This window comes from Aegilops tauschii, chromosome 1, assembly GCF_002575655.3.
Source record: "Aegilops tauschii subsp. strangulata cultivar AL8/78 chromosome 1, Aet v6.0, whole genome shotgun sequence".
NCBI lineage: Eukaryota > Viridiplantae > Streptophyta > Magnoliopsida > Poales > Poaceae > Aegilops > Aegilops tauschii.
Genome location: NC_053035.3, coordinates 15,439,213 through 15,457,129, shown reverse-complemented (window position 1 = coordinate 15,457,129; position 17,917 = coordinate 15,439,213).

Sequence of the window (17,917 nt, the reverse complement as noted above, 5' to 3'; positions counted from 1 at the left end):
CTCTACGATCTCATGGTAGATCAACTCTTTTAATACTCATATCATCAAGATCAATCAAGCAGGAAGTAGGGTATTACCTCCATCGAGAGGGTCCGAACCTGGGTAAACATTGTGTCCCCCACCTCCTGTTACCATTAGCCTTAGACGCACAGTTCGGGACCCCCTACCCGAGATCCACCGGTTTTGACACCGACATTGGTGCTTTCATTGAGAGTTCCACTGTGTCGTCACGATAAGGCTTGATGGCTCCTTCAATCATCTGCAACGATGCGATCCAGGGTGAGGTTTTCCTCCCCGGGCAGATCTTCGTATTCGGCGGCTTCGTACTGCGGGCCAACTCGCTTGGCCATCTGGAGCAGATCGATAGCTACGCCCCTGGTCATCAGGTCAGGTTTGGAAGCCTGAACTACACCGCCGACATCTGCGGAGACTCGATCTTCGACGGATTCGAGCCCATGACAGGTGTGCCGAACAGTCGCGAGGAGCATGACTTAGATCTGCCATCGGACGGCGTTCGGGAGATCACACCTACGGTTGCCCCGGCTCTTAATCCGGAGCGCATCGTGCCATCCGAGGACGGGTGGATGGACCCCGCCATGGAGGCCGCACACTCAGCGGCGATAGAGCCGAACACAGACTTCGCCTCCAATGAGGTCTGTGTCATCGGTCCCTCGGACTCGTCTCCGGCCATAGGCTCCGAACCGCGTGCATCCGTGCCTAAAGAATCTGATTGGGCACCGATCATGGAGTTTACCTCCGCGGATATCTTTCAGCACTCACCCTTGGGCGACGTGCTAAATTCATTGAAATCTCTCTCCCTGTCAGGAGACTCGCGGCCAAACTATGTCCGGCTCGAGTGGGAAGCGGACAACGAAGAAATTCGTTCCCACCCACTACCCACTTAATAGTTGACTTCGACTCCGAAGACATCGATGGTATGGACGGCGATGTAGGAGAAGAACAGGAACCACCGCCCACAGGGCGCCGTGAAGATCACTTTTCAGATCTGTTTCCTGCTCGAATACGGATCCGACCCGAATTCATGTTTCTTTATGAACGTGATATTTGACAACCTTTATAAAGGAATTTTTCTTCTAAAGTATTGTGCGTTGTTTTAAACATGCGCCCATAAAATTTTAATCCTCCTCTGAGGTAATCTTCGCCATCACGCTGGTGTCAAACCAGACCGGCAATATAGCTCCACGGCTGCCGACCTGCGCTAGACATGTCGTCGCTTTTTGAGCCGAGCTCAACTTCTTCGGATCCTCACCTCGGCGAGCCGAATAAGAGTTCGGAATCGCCATCACCAACATTTCCGCCCCACGGATCACACGGAGCGAGCACAGCGGCATCGCCGCATGGTCACTTCATCAAACCAGCATTGGACGCGCCACAAGTTACGACCTGGGTCGGCATGGCCACACTGTTGCTTCTTCGAGCCAATTTCCATCACGCCGAGCTACTTCAACACCTCGGCTGACATGGCAGCCGCAACAACCCCTCATCGGCCTGCTCCGTCACCTCGGCTAGACCGGGGACTTGGCTATTTCTTCATCAACATACTCCGGCGACTTCGGCGTCACCAGCCGACCAGCTTCGTCACGTTAGCTGGACCGAGGGCTTTGCCTCAGCAAGCCAACCTTTGCCAGCATCGCCATGCCGTCACTTTATCTCCCATCAGGCAATGGGTGTGCGGATCGATTCCCAATTTTAGGAAGTCGCTTTTCTTCGGACTGCTACAACAAATAAACCAGGTAATGGACTTTGACTGCGTCACGTGGTCTCTTCAGCGTCACTCTGCCGGCCTACATTGGCCGTGCTATGTCACCACTTCAGAGCGCAGAGCTCTTCGCTCCACCACCTCGGGACCGGCTTGGGGGATGGAACCTTGTACCGCATCAAGCCCAGACCACGTCATCAATGCCGAACGCATTAACCGGCTAAGTCGCTTTCATGCTCAAAGCTTTAAATTTTTAACCTGCGTTCGGTTCGACCAAGCATTATACTTTTTTGAAAAAAGATTTTTGTGAAAAAAAATTCCTTGTCATAACTTTGTTTGTGACACACATAGTCAAATACCCTTTTTTTATTCGGGGGCTTCCTTCATGGAGCTTTTCTTCTTGCATATGATTATACTTGTACGGCTTCTATCCTTGTTCGTGTATTACGCCACAATATGCACCATATTGACCTAAGCGATTTGCATGCTGGGTTGCCTCGCTCCTGTGTTTACCCCTATGTTCCCGATTGTTCGGCTAGGGAGTAAAGGGAGCACCTTTGTGATTGTCACGACTGGGTCATCCGAGCCGGACCTCAGACTGGGTGAAGCCGAAAGCTAACGCTCTTACTGTTTTCAATAATGGTCGGCACACAACGGAACTCATGAGTACACAAAATCTATTGCACAAGTCTCATAGTAATAATGAGCAACCGAAAAAAGGTATCGGTGGGGGTACTATTTTCTTCGAAGATGCTTCTTACACTTTGTCAGTAATATAACATAAGTTGCCTGAGCGTGCTTTGTCTGTTACAGCCTTATGGCCTGATTGCCTGGTTATCGGAAACACTGCCAATATTATCGACAGGGAGAGTACATAACACTGTTCGGTCCTTGACCAAAGAGGGAGAAGCCGACGGTCGGTTAAGACGCGTATAAAGTTCGGGTGAATACAGATATGATATAAGTACTTCGGTACGTACAATCATTATACATAAAATTCTTTTACCCAAGTCACTTGGGGGCTCTTAAATTTATATGAGCTGTTTTATAGTAAATGTGTTTTCTTTTTTGTTGTTGCAAAGTCTTTTTCTACCGCTCCTTTTTTGACTCGAGTATATCGTCAATAGCCGGATAGCCTGTCTTCTCTCTAAAAGCCGCTCGAGTCTAGTTCGCTAAACTGGCCTCGGAGAAGTACTCCGCCTTCGGGATAAGGAGCTTGAAGCCATAGGCTGACCCGCGTGAAGTCTTGAGATCGGATGTGTCATGTTAAAGCACGATAGAAGCACAATTTTTTTTTCCAATTTTCGGATTGGCACCAAACACTTGATCTTGTTCGGACGTCAAGTTTTTACTGACGTTTTTTGGTTTTCCAAACTTTTGGCACTTTTTAACTATTTGTGTGTTTTTTGCATAAGTCTCACAGTGCAACGCCGGACATCTTTAGAGATTCGGAAAAAACATTCTCGGATGTTGCTATATATGCATCGGTTTTGAATTGTGTCTTCATCAATAGTTGGGTTGCCCGGCTTCTGTGCTTGCCTCCTACATTCCGCTTTGTTCGGCTAGGTGTGCAATGGGAGAACCACTGCGATTGTGCTTCCAGCTCACATGGTTAAGCACCTCAGTGGAGAAAGCCGAAAACTAACTGTCACAATAAGCGCAAACTGGTCAGCGATCCGATGACCGTGTTAAATGATGGGCCGTTCATGACATTGGCCGAAGTGTTTATGGCTTGACCTGAGCTGTCGCCGAACACTAACCGGGGGCTCGTAACTAGCTTCCCCAGTTTAAAGCTCCTATGACTAAGTGAAAGTTATCAAGCCAAGATATCTGATTGCCTCGTTTCCGCTAACACAACCGCCTCCGGGCACCGAGACGTCGGCTAAGGGTTGTCTGGTTATCGCAGAAGCACCCTGCGTAGTATCTACAAAGGGGTAGAAGCCGACGATGGGCCACTTTCAACTGATAAACAGTCGCAATGGAGTCAAAATAAGTATATATCATCAGCATTTGTATTCATTATACAAGCGTTGCCTTCCATAATTATCGTTATAAAGCCATAAATATGCATCAATTTGACTTAAGATTTTGGCCAAGCTGGGTTGCCTGGCTCCTGTGCTTACCCCTACGTTTCCGATTGTTCGGCTAGGCGGTAAAGGGAGCACCTCTGTGATTGTTACTACCGAGTTAGTACCTCAGACTGGGTGAAGCCGAAAGCTAGCAATTTTAAAGGATCACATTGGTCGGCAACGATGGAAGTGAAAATTTTGGTTCATTAATACCCTAGAGTTCGGGAACTTTCCCCGAACTAAATCCTCATTATTTTCCTCCCACATTGGTCGGAGGTGAGGTTTCATGACGACTCAAAGAAAGGAACCGATAGCGGGACTATTTTCTTTGGAAGATATTTCTTACGTTAAAAAGTAATAAAATATATCTCTCCGCGTACCTTTGTTTATAAAACCGTATGGCCGGATTGCCTTGTTTGCCGTAAATCTTTGCCCTCGTAAAGACTTAATAAAGTAGGAAAAACACTCCTCAGCTACTGGCCGAGGAGGTGGAAGCCGATGATCGGTCAACAAAGTTTTGTACCATGCGGATCCGAGCATTAATGATGTAAAGTACTTCGATACATAGAATCATTACACATGATTTGTGATTTTACTACGGATATCGATCCTTAATTCGGCCACCCGTGCCCACATTAAGGCTCGGGGGCTACTGGGCTTTGTGCTTATCACTTACAAATATTAAAGGGGTACGTCGATCCCCTGATCTGGTGTTGCCACCCGACCAGTGTGTCGGGGGCTACTGCATTGCCTATTCAATGCCGAAAATTTGCCATGCTCAGTGTTCGGCTTGACCGAACTATGCGCAAACGCGTCTTCAGACAATAATAGGTACCATGTGGACCTATATAGCGTCAAGCTAATACATTGCGGCAACTTCTCAAGACCCTCTATCAAGGGCCTGTTCGCCAATCACTATTTTCCCTAATATATTACACCGCGTTTCTATTCCTAAGTATACTGCCGAGCTGGGAATTGATCCTCAGGCCGATTTCACGAATCAACCTGAGTCTCAGGGGCTACTGGGGTCAGCGGTTTGATTTTATCCTTCAGGTGCATCCCGGATATTAGGCCAACACGCACCTTGAGGGCTACTGGCTATACATCCCGTCAGAGATTACATTACACAATTCGGAACTAAATTCATAAAAATCAGCCCGTGGCCAAGGTGGTGCACTACCTCGGAAGCAGTCCGGCATAAAGCTCGGGCGCCAATGGCTGGCTCCATAGAGGGCATTTCCGGTATTAAGCTTAGCTAAAATCTTTCAACTTTTTTGAACCAAGGTGATCTATGAAACCTCGGATATAATCCGGCGTTGGAGCTCGGATACAGTCCGGCGTTGGAGCTCGGATACATCCCGGCGTTGGAGCTCGGAAGCAGTCCGGCGTTGGTGCTTGGCTGCAAAAGACACCTCGAATGCAGTTCGGCGTTGGATCTCGGACGCAAGAGGACACTGCCTCCCGGGAATAACTTCAAACCCAAGGTGTGGCATAAAAATAACAAGGCATTGATAAAGGCCGAGAACTTAAAGGGGCTCCTCGAATACCCGACGTGTAAACTCTTCGGATTTACTTCGGCGAACCTCAAGATCGAAGATGAGCAGATTTGTTGAACCAGTTTTCAAGACCGACAACCGAAGATAAAGAACAGTTTGGAAGAATCGAGGAGCGTCCCCAACTTGAAGACCGGTTTAGGGGGCTACTGACGGTGTCCTGGACTAGGGGGTACTCACCACGTCGTCCCCCGATTAGTTAGATTGGGCCGAGGACCCCCAGGGCCGTATACTCATGGGCCAGTTCGGACAGCTGCCGCATATAAGGAAGATTCCACAAGACTTGGTGATCAAGACAAGGACTCCTCCCCACCGGCGTATTCGGCTAGGACTCTTGTTATCCTAGGCCTCTGGTGCATTATATAAACCGAGGCCGGGCTAGTCGATAGATCAGATACACAATCATAATCATAGGCTAGCTTCTAGGGTTTAGCCTCTACGATCTCGTGGTAGATCAATTCTTGTAATACTCATATCATCAAAATCAATCAAGCAGGAAGTAGGGTATTACCTCCATCGAGAGGGCCCGAACCTTGGTAAACATTGTGTCCCCCGCCTCCTGTTACCATTAGCCTTAGACGCACAGTTCGGGACCCCCTACCCGAGATCCGCCGGTTTTGACACCGACATCCGCACCGGTTTACAACGCGGAGGACAATTTGCCCGTCCATACCGGCCTATAATATTGCGGCCGAGTCATCTGTCTGCTCCCATGGCGGGCTCACCCATGATTGGTTTCCGCTTCACCATGGTGATCATCAACTCCGGGGTGGATAACTACTGCCTAACATATCAGGTGAAATTCATCCAGTATATTTTTATATTATATATTGCTTTCTTTAAAAGAGCAATTACTCCGGCTTGCAAAGTTATCTAATGCAGGACCCTAAAACCGCCATATTGGTGCAAATTTAAAGGCCGTCAGAAAATTTCCGGCTTAAAAAGAAGGATTCCGGTTTAAAATCCAGTTCAAGGGAAAGCTGTCTCCCACAAAGATTTGAAGCTCTCATTATCCGGTTTAAGAATTCCCGGTTCAAAAAGAATAATCTCTCGCAAGTTGAGTTCTCAGGAAAAATTAAAGGGACCAAAGAGAGTTTGTTGCAAAAGCACAGCTCAAACATAGGTGCCCCTTGAGTACAGCTCATAGTATCATTTGGGGGCTTGGTCGTATTCGAACAATAGCTACAGCTCTTGATCCGGCTATTAAGCCAATATTATCATAAGAGCACAGCTCTGGTTACTTTGGTAATCCGGATATCAAGCCAATATTATTAAAAGGGGCCAAAGAGAGTCTGCAGCACAACACAGCTCAAACATGGGTATCCCTTGAGCACAGCTTGTCAGGGATATACCCTGCGGTATGACCCGGCCGGAAGTATGACCCGGCCGGGCTTGGCGTTTTCATTGGTAACCCGCCGGAGGACTGGCGACTCACGAGTCTGGCGGCTCACTGGTCTGACGACTCACGAGCCTGGCGACTCACGGATGGCCATAACAGCGGGTCAGATAGAAGACTAGGCCCAAGGCCCAAAAGGCCGGCTCATGTTATGGTGGGCCGGTGTACGAGGGAAGGCATAAGGAGTTTTCCCTTAAGGGGGCAGACTAGGATTCCACTTGTAATAGACGAGTCCTAATCCTAATAGGACTGCACATGTAACCCGTCCCTTCAACTTATATGAGGAGGGGCAGGGCACCCCAAGAGGGTCAGGCAAGAAAAGAATCGTTAAGGCTAGACACAAAGAGAGGAGAGCCGGATTCACGGCGTCTCCCTCATGAGCATAATGAGACCTAGCCACAAATAGCATGTAGGGCTTTTACCGGATGATGTTTCCCGGGGCCCGAAGCTATCTAAATCCTTTTCTTGTGTGTTGCGTCTCTCGTCCCGATCAACCCCTCTCAAGCTACTACATAGATGCGTTGGCCTCACGACTAAGTCCTCACAATTAGGACATCTGCCGTGACAATTCCACGACAGTTGGCGCCCAGCATGGGGCCTGCGCACGGTGGTGTTGAGTTCTTGGAGGGAGCTCTTCAGGGCTCGAGAAGCTCGCGACTGTCCGGATCAAGAAGAATCGACGCAATAAGCCAGATAAAGGAGTGCCGGCACAACGTGTATGAGATTGAGGTAAAAACGTAGGGCTTGGCGTCCTGTGCGCCGCTGACGCGAGGCAATCGGACAAAAAGTTTTGGCTGTTTAATCCGCCTTGCTGTCTGATCCGCCGAGTCCCGCAAGTTGCAGCTACTGGGTTACAAACTCAAGTCCCGAAGCATCTGCTAGCCCACGGGAGTACAAGACAAATCAAGTTGTGTAAAAAGCGGGGCTCGAGGAAAACTACACCAACGTCAAAAGAAAGGAGATCAAAACTACTGGTACTAGTATGAGTATCAAGTACAGACCAATTACATGCGAAAAAGGTGATAATCCACTGACGAAACGATTACATCCAAAGACTGCTATGTAAGTCGCCATCACCGCAGAGTTTCAGCGGTGCTCTCCTCTGCTGGGCTCCGTTGAGCCGCCATTTATACCTCGTCAAAGCTGCCGCTGCGGACCCGTTTTCACTAGCCTGCATCAACCGCCGTCGCTAACCCGCGTCGCTGGCCCCGACTCGCCTTTGCCGCACCTTCCTTCGCCGCATCGGTCTCAGTGCCACCACAGAAACCGGCCACGACCCGTAGGAGGATTGGGCTGCAGGGACTCGGATTCTGACGCCGATACGATCTCTGCTTTTGCTGCAGCTATGGCTGCGCCCCTGAGCCAGCGGTTCGCCTTTGCCGTGGACCCGCCCGGCTCGCCCGCGCCGTTGACCCGCCGAGGCGCGATGGCTGCTGTACTCCAACACCGGCTTGCCCGGGGCCCCTGGCTTGTCTCTGCCGTCCTTTACTGCCATGAGCTGTCGTGGCTGGCTCTATCTCTGCCTCATGGGCTTCGCTACTGCCATGAGCCGCCGTGGCCGACGCTGCCACTGCTATTGGATCTCATCTCGCCGGTACTGCCGCTGCGGCCGCCGCAGGTTGCCGTTTCAAGCCACCCGTGCCAGGCCTCAACTCGCCACCACCGTGGCCTTCAAAGTCGACGCCACCTCCACCGGGCCGCCGAGTCACCGGTGCTGCGCCGCTGCGGCCTCGCCTCCATCTCGCAGGGAGCCGCACCAAGTTGCCGCCCCTCGCCCGAGTTGTCTCTGAGCCGCCGTTACGTGGCCACAGCCACGCCGGACCAGCCTAGTTTGTCATCAACCGCGTGCTGCCGTCGCTGTGAATCGCCGGTGCGCCTCCGAACTGCGCCGTACCTGGTCAAGTCGCCTCTACCTCTATTGTCATCGCTTGCTCATGCATGAGAGCCGTCACGCGAGTCAATTAGTTTTTCAAGCATCCTATACGAGAGATCAAAGTACTGAAAGTACTACTTCACAAAAGCCGACAAGACAATGGATTAATATTAGTACTGGTAGTGGTATACGTACTCAACTCTCCAAGATCCATTGTGGAACCCGTGCACTACTTCGTCTGGAGAAAACCAAGGAACCATCGGTTTTTCATCTGCTGCCAAATAAACTGGCTGAAGTCTAAGAAAGAGATAATTGACTGCAACAAGTGCTGTGACGGTCAGTCAGTTGACTGTCGAAATGACATCGCTCCGTGGATACAGGTCTCATGCGTCCTCGATGGAGGTTGGGCCAGCATCCACCTTACACACGCACGTACTGCATATTAAATCTGGCCGAAGCCTGCAAAAGAAAAAAAGCTAGGCTTTTCAAGTAGTACTGCTTGTACGGACGTTCTCCTATGAAGATAAGAGAAAAGCAAAGGGGGCGTGCCACTGTTGCCACCGTGGCATCACTGTGAGCAGGCCATACTACTCTGCGTGAGGTTAAGGCTACAGTCAAGACGTGCTATGTCCGCGCTCATCCGATGAAAATACCAGGTGCTATCCTTTCTATTTATCTTATCACCACATGTTAAATTGTGCGAGAAAAATTACTCTGGTCTGTGGTACTTTTTCGCAGGACCATTATTCATTACAAAGGTGTGGCAAAGAGGCATGCGCCAACATTATTTTTGCAATAGAGCTCGTCTGTGCCATGCTGCTCGACAGATACATGTGCAAATCGCTGCTCCCGCTACATCAGCACACGCGGCTGACTTGTCGTCCGCACTCGCGGCCGACTCACTCGCGTCCGTGCCGTTTTCAACGTCGCGGCCGACTCTCTCGTCCGTGCCAGCTTACAACACCGTGGCCGGTTCATCTATCTGCTACCACGACCGGTTCAACCATGATTGATTTCAGCTTTACCGCGGTGATTATCAACTCCGCGGTGGATAAATATCAGGTGAAATCCATCTGATATATTTTTATATTACATATTGCTTTCTTTAAAAAAAAGAGCAATTACTCTGGCTTGCAAGTTCTCTAATGCAGGGTAAGTGGTCTACTGCAAAAAGGGACTATTATATTACTGAGCTCATACTGGTTTATATCATGATCAAATATGAAGAATCTCAAGCCAACTCTTTGAGTCGTCTTAAGACTTGGGGGCTATGATGACATGACTCAGCAAATATTGCCAGTTTCAGAAAAAATCAAGAACCACGGGTCATTGGAGGGAAAAATAACCCGGTCCCGGAGGCTACTGCTGCATTGATTTAAAGGTTGTCAAAAATTTTCCGGTTTAAACAGGTGCCTGGCAAACAAAAATTTTCGGTTCAATGGAATAGTTTCGGGTTATCAATAGAGGTTCCGGTTTAAAATCCGGCTCAAGGGAAATCTGTCTCCCACAAAGCTCTGAAGCTTTCAATATCCGGCTCAACGCCCGGTTCGAAAAGAATTCATTACTCACAAGTTCGAGTTCTCAGAAAAATTAAAGGGACCAAAGAGAGTCTGTTGCAAGGCACAACTCAAACATAGGTACCCTGCTTCAAAAGACCATTGGGGGCTCATTGTATTTGAATCTAGCTTAACCCCTTTTGGGTCCGACTTTGATCGTATTCGAATCAGAGTCGTTAAAAAAGTCTCAAGGTCATTTGGGGGCTTCCTGTTCAAACATAGGTCATATTCGAACCAAAGAGAACATAGCTGTCGGTACCCTCTTGATCGGCGCAATGCCAAACCCACTAGGGGGCTTCTTGATCGTATTTGAATCATAGCTTAATCCCTTTTGGGTCCGACTTTGATCGTATTCGAATCAGAGTCGTTAAAAAACTCTCAAGGTCATTTGGGGGCTTCCTGTTCAAACATAGGTCGTATTCGAACCAAAGAGAACATAGCTGTCGGTACCCTTTTGATCGGCGCAACGCCAAAGCCACTGGGGGCTACATGATCGTATTCGAATCCTAACTTAACCCCTTTGGAACGGTTTACTGATCGTATTCGAATCAGAAGCCTCGAATTTTTTCTCTCTATTTGGCTTAAGTTTTCTGAAAACAATCTTTGGTTTTGCTTTGAGACTTTTTGTTCAGATCTAAGTATAAGTGTGGTTTAAATTTAACCCGGCTTGGTTTTGGACGATAAGTCGCCATCATATGACAATCATAAACATTTGGAAGTTTTGGCTTATAAAGATTGGGTAATCACCCTTACTGCACAGGTATCATAAGCCGGCAGTACGATTCAATATCACAGGTATGATATTGTTTATACATGATTATGTTTAAACCGGCCCTGGCTATGGACTTTAAGTCACCGGTATATTTTGGATTGCGCCATTGGAATCATGCGCTTATCAATCATTGGATTATTGCCCTTATTGGATACGGCGATGTAAGCCGGCAGTATGAGCCAATTCCACAGGTATGTTTTCCTGATTATATAAATATGCAAGGTTTGATAACCTGCCCTGGCTTTTGACGTTAAGTCGCCAGGGCATATGTTGTTTAAACTCTGTACAGGATTTACAGAACTATGACTTATATAAATGCTTAAGTCCAAGCTCATCATTAAAATTGATGCTTCAAAATGATTATCCGTTCTGGATTTTCTCAAAGGCTATAAGCCGTCGGGTTATAAAAATTCCGGCTTACAATGGAGGCGTATTAAATCGCCATCGGCTAAGAGCCGCCGGGTATTTAAACTCCGGACTTACTTGTCAACGGATAAGGTATTCAAAGTCACTTCAGCGGAATGGCTATTATTTGATCAATGGACATGATTTATTTTACAATGGAGGGAATAGTCCCGAGTCGCTGCAGGCTTGCGACCCGGCACTTGGGGGCTACATTATTCAAATTAAGATTATGTCAAATATGCAAGTCCCATGTCACTGCCAGCATGCACCATGGCACTTGGGGGCTAATGCAAAGTCATTTTTTTCTCAACTTATTGAAGACCCGACACATCACATTGTAATGAGCTGACCCTTGGGGGCTACCAATTGCTCCTATCAAAAATTCAAGGTACACAAGCCTCTGTCCATTATATTGAAAGATCCACTACTCAGTTGGTAGAGTACAAAGCTCTTAACCTTATGGATGTGGGTTCAAGCCCCATGGTGGAGATTACATCATATGATGTTATTATCAATGAATTATATACAAAGTCCCAGCTCATTATTATCTTACTAAGCCGGCCCTTGGGGGCTACATGTTGCTGCTCAAGTCTACATGATCATTTTTACAAAGTCCTTGCTCATTATTGCATAATGACCCGGCCCTTGGGGGCTACACTGGTTGAAGTTTTCATGAGCATAAGGCAATTACAAGTCCCAGGTTATTGCAAGCATGACAACCCGACACCTGGGGGCTACAGGTGATATGCATATAAGGGAGAAAAATCTTCAAATTCTCAGTTTTGAGCAGACCAGATTGAACAGGTGTCTGCTACAATCATGACCCTGCATCAGCAACAATTACATGACCCGGCATCATTTATTTATAACCCGGCAAATTTGGCAATCATAAATCGGCAAGATCTACATCTTTAAGCTGGCTGAATATCAGTTGAATATTTCAAGACCAATATTTTTGTCAAGTCAGAGCATTGAAGGCCGACTCAAATGGACTATTTCTTATAATATTTCTCTACAAGAGCCAATGCCAGCAAATTGGTTATGAAGCTGGCCTATTGACCCGGATTTTTTAGAAGAAGTGCCTGGATTTTTTTTGCATTAGCAAGGTTTGGACATATCTGTTAAAGGAGATTTGCTATAAGATCTTGAGTATGCATCCAGGAGGAAATGACAAGGACTTAAGGATGATCAGGTACCGGTTCAAGAAAATATTTAACCCGGAGCACAACCTATCAAGTTTGTTCTTGTGTTTATTTTACAGGATCAGTTTAACATGGATAAATCCAAATTAGACTGGGGGCTAATGTCGGGGATATACCCCGCGGTATGACCCGGCCGGGCTTGGCGTTTTCATTGGTAACCCGCCAGAGGACTGGCAACTCACGAGTCTGGCGGCTCACTGGTCTGACGACTCACGAGCCTGGCGACTCACAGATGGCCATAACGGCGGGTCAGATAGAAGACTAGGCCCAAGGCCCAGAAGGCCGGCTCATGTTATGGTGGGCCGGTTTACGAGGGAAGGCATAAGGAGTTTTCCCTTAAGGGGGCAGACTAGGATTTCACTTGTAATAGACTAGTCCTAATCCTAATAGGACTCCACATGTAACCCGCCCCTTCAACTTATATAAGGAGGGGCAGGGCACCCCAAGAGGGACATGCAAGAAAAGAATCGTTAAGGCTAGACACAAAGAGAGGAGAGCTGGATTTACGGCGTCTCCCTCATGAGCATAATGAGACCTAGCCACAAACAGCATGTAGGGCTTTTACCGGATGATGTTTCCCGGGGCCCGAAGCTGTCTAAATCCTTTTCTTGTGTGTTGCGTCTCTCGTCCCGATCAACCCCTCTCAAGCTACTACATAGATGCGTTAGCCTCACGACTAAGTCCTCACAACTAGGACATCTGCCGTGACAATTCCACGACACAGCTCACAATATCACTTGGGGGCTATGTTCGAACCATAGTCGCACCTGTTGATAGGCTTAAGGCCACCAGGGAAATTACTTGGGGGCTCTGGTCGTATCCGAACCATAGCTTATACCCTCTTGATCGGCGTAAGGCCACCAGGATGATCACTTGGGGGCTCTGGTCGTATCCGAACCATAGCTTATACCCTCTTGATTGGCGTAAGGCCACCAGGGAAATCACTTGGGGGCAATGGGTTCAAACCATAGTTACACCTCTTGATAGGCATAAGGGCACCAGAGAAATCACTTGGGGGCTTGGTCGTATTCGAACCATAGCTACACCTATTGATCGGCGCAAGGCCACAATTATGACTACTTGGGGGCTCTGGTCGTATCCGAACCATAACTTAAACCCTCTTGATCATACACATACATCATCATATATTGCATCATCATTACATCATCATAGCATGTATCATATGTCCACGGATATACCGGCTTATATAGCAGGAATCAGTTTTCAAACCAGGTTATATTATTCAAATCTTTAATAGCCAACATGGCTGGATTTTTATTATGGTTGTCAATAACCAATATTATGGTTGAAGTTTTCAAAGTCGCTTCAGCGCAATGGATATGATTTATTCTACAATGGAAGGAATAGTCCCGAGTTGCTGCAGGCTTACGACCCGACACTTGGGGGCTACATTAAAATTGAGATTACATCAAATATGCAAGTCCCATGTCACTGCCAGCATGCACCATGGCACTTGGGGGCTAATGCAAAGTCATTTTTACTGGCCTTATTGAAGACCCGACTCATCACATCATAATGTGCCGGCCCTTGGGGGCTACCAATTGCTCCTGTCAACAATTCAAGGTACACAAGTCTTAATCCATTATATTGAAGGATCCACTGCTTAGTTGGTAAAGCACAAAGCTCTTAACCTTGTGGACGTGGGTTCAAGCCCCATGGTGAGGGTTACATCATATGATATTATTTTCAATGAAAAGTCCCAGCTCAGTATTATCTTACTAAGCCGGCCCTTGGGGGCTACATGTTGCTGCTTGAATCTACATGATCATACATAACAAGTCCCTGTTCATTATTGCATAATGACCCGGCCCTTGGGGGCTACACTGGTTGAAGTTTTTATAAGCATAAGGCAATTACAAGTCCCAGGTCGTTGCAAGCATGACAACCCGGCACTTGGGGGCTATATATGTGGAATACTCAGTTTATGACTAAGGATTGAGATGAACAAATCGGATTTCTTCAAGGTTGTGACATTTATATTGAAGCAAGTCTTAAACTGTTGCTATGCTACCTTCTTAAGACTTGGGGGCTACAAGTGATAGGCATATAAGAGGTATATTTTCAAGATTGATGTTAACTACAATTATGACCCCGCGCCATAAGTGTTTATAAACCGGCAAGTTCTACATTCTTAAACCGGCTGAAGATCAGATGAGTATTTCAAAGACCAATATTTTTTGTTAAGCATTGGGAGCTGAGTCAAAGGAGTTATTCTTCACAATATTTCTCTGTGACAAACCAATGTTAGCAAATTGATTATGAAGTTGGTATATTGACCCGGACTTCCCACAAGAAGGAAATGAGAAGGACTTAAGGATGATCAGGATCAGTTTAACATGGATAAATCCAAATTAAACTCGGGGCTAATGTCGGGGATATACCCCGCGGTATGACCCGCCGGAGTTATAACCCGGCTGGGATTTGGTAAACCGGCAAGTGATAAACCGGCAGACAGTTAAGATAGACAGTTAAGACAGACAGATAACCCGGCAGGAGTTAAGTCAGATGATAAACCGGCCGGAGTTAAGTCAGATGATAAACCGGCAGGAGTTAAGTCAGATGATAAACCGGCAGGAGTTAAGTCAGATGATAAACCGGCAGGAGTTAAGTCAGATGATAAACCGACAGGAGTTAAGTCAGATGATAAACCGGCAGGAGTTAAGTTAGACAATCATAACCCGGCAGACAATCATAACCCGGCAAACAGTCATAATCCGGAAGTCAGTCATAACCCAGCAGACAGAGTCGCCTGGGGTTAATAAGCCCGAGACGTTAGGAAGCCCAAGACGTTAAGAAGCCCATGAAGAGAAGTCGGAATACTTTAAGTCTTAATCCGAGTTGGACTCTACAGGTAACCCGCCCCTTCAACTTATATAAGGAGGGGCAAGGCACCCCAAGAGGGGGAAGAATAACCTTAGGGCTAAACATAACTAGGAGAGCCGGTTTACGGCGACTCCCTCGTGATGATAATAAGACCTAGCCACAAACAACATGTAGGTTTGTTACCGGATGATGTTTCCCGGGGCCCGAAACTGTCTAAATCCTTGTCTTCTATTGCGTCTCTCGATTCCGCTCAACCCCTCTCAAGCTACCACATAGATGCGTTGGCCTCACGACTAAGTCCTCACACTAGGATCTATGCTTGAGATATGATTATACTTGTTGCTCTAAGATGAAGGCTCCACACCTTCCCTTTTCATGCAAATTCAATGATGATAAAACCTTGGCTTCTTATGCTAATGGTATCTATGATTACTATGATGTGGAACAAATATAAGAATTTGTTGCTTTTATGGGTGCTTATGAAATAAAATATTTGTTTAAAGAGTTTGAAAATCTTGATGATGATGTTTACAGACCTAAAAACTCTGCTATACTTCAATATTGTTATGAGAATTATGAATTCAATTCCGTTATTGATGCTTTTATTGAGAGAATCTACGCTGTCCAAGAAGAGACTAATATTTTGCAGGAGTCTATGGAAGAAGAAATTGATGAAACTGTGAGCTCATTGGATGAAAAAGATGATGAGGAGAGCGAAGAACAAAAGGAGGAAGAGCGGATTAGCTACCCGTGCCCACCTTCTAATGAGAGTAACTCTTCAACTCATACATTGTTTAATTCCCCTTCGTGCTTACCAAAGGATGATTGCTATGATGATTGTTATGATCCCGTTGATTCTCTTGAAATATCCCTTTTTGATGATGATTGCTATGCTTGTGGCCAAGATGCCAATATGAATTATGCCTATGGAGATGAACTTGCTATAGTTCCTTATGTTAAACATGAAATTGTTGCTATTGCACCCACGCATGATATTCCTATTATCTTTTTGAATTCTCCCAACTACACTATATCGGAGAAGCTTGTGCTTATTGAGGACTATATTGATGGGTTGCGTTTTACTACTACACATGATGATTTTGTTAGATATAATATGCATGTGCTTGCTGCTCCTACTTGCAATTACTATGAGAGAGGAACTATATCTCCACCTCTCTATGTTTCCAACACGATAGAATTGCAAGAAACTGCTTATACTATGCATTGGCCTTTACTTGGTGTGCATGAATTGTTCTTTTATGACATGCCGATGCATAGGAAGAGAGTTAGACTTTGTTATTGCTTGATATATGTTACTTTGTGCTCACTACTAAATTACAAATCATTGTTAATTAAGATTGGCTTTGATATACCTTGGGATGCGGGTGGATCCATTACTTGAGCACTATATGCCTAGCTTGATGGCTTTAAAGAAAGCGCTGCCAGGGAGACAACCCGGAAGTTTAAGAGCGTCATTTATTTCTGTTGAGTGCTTTTATATAGTCTAAAAACAAAAAATAAATAAAGAGGGGAACCCAAAACTTTTCAAAAAGGAAGTTGAAAGTGAGAAAGACAAGCATTGTTGAAGTGGGAGAGCTCCTTGAACTTTGTTCATGCTCACGAAAACTTTGTGAATCTTAATTACAGAAACTTTTCATCAAAAATAATTATCCCCCTGTACAATTCCTTTGTATTATAAAAACAATGTGCCAAGGTTTGCCTTTAGGATGTTTACAATGCTCGTTGGTTTGTGCGGTGCAGGACAGAAACTTTGGCTGTAGTGCGTGATTTTACATTTTTTACTGGAACGTCAAATGGTTCTGATTCTTTTTGCAATGTCTTTATATACCAATTTTGTATTTTTCCTAATTTTGGTAGAATTGTTGGGGTACCATATGTATGGTGAATGTTCAGATTGCTACAGACTATTCTGTTTTTGACAGATTCTGTTTTTGATGCATAGTTTACTTGTTTTGATGAAACTATCAATTTCTATCAGTGGATTAAGCCATGAAAAAGTTATATTACAGTAGACACAATGAAAAAACAAAATATGAATTGGTTTATAATAGTACTTAGAGTAGTGGTTTGCTTTATTATACTACCGGATCTTACCGAGTTTTCTGTTGAAGTTTTGTGTGGATGAAGTGTTTGATCGAGGAGGTCTCGATATGAGGAAAAGGAAGAGAGGCAAGAGCTCAAGCTTGGGGATGCCCAAGGAACCCCAAGTAAATATTCAAGGAGACTCAAGCGTCTAAGCTTGGGGATGCCCCGGAAGGCATCCCCTCTTTCTTCAACAAGTATCGGTATGTTTTCGTATTCGTTTCGTTCATGCGATATGTGCAAGTCTTGGAGCGTCTTTTGCATTTACTTTTTACTTTTATTTTATGCACTATGATGGTATGAGTTAGTCCTTGGTTGATTTATAGAATGCTCTTTGCACCTCACTTAAATCTTTTGAGTATGGCCTTATACAATGCTTCATGTGCTTCACTTATATCATTTGAAGTTTGGATTGCCTGTTTCT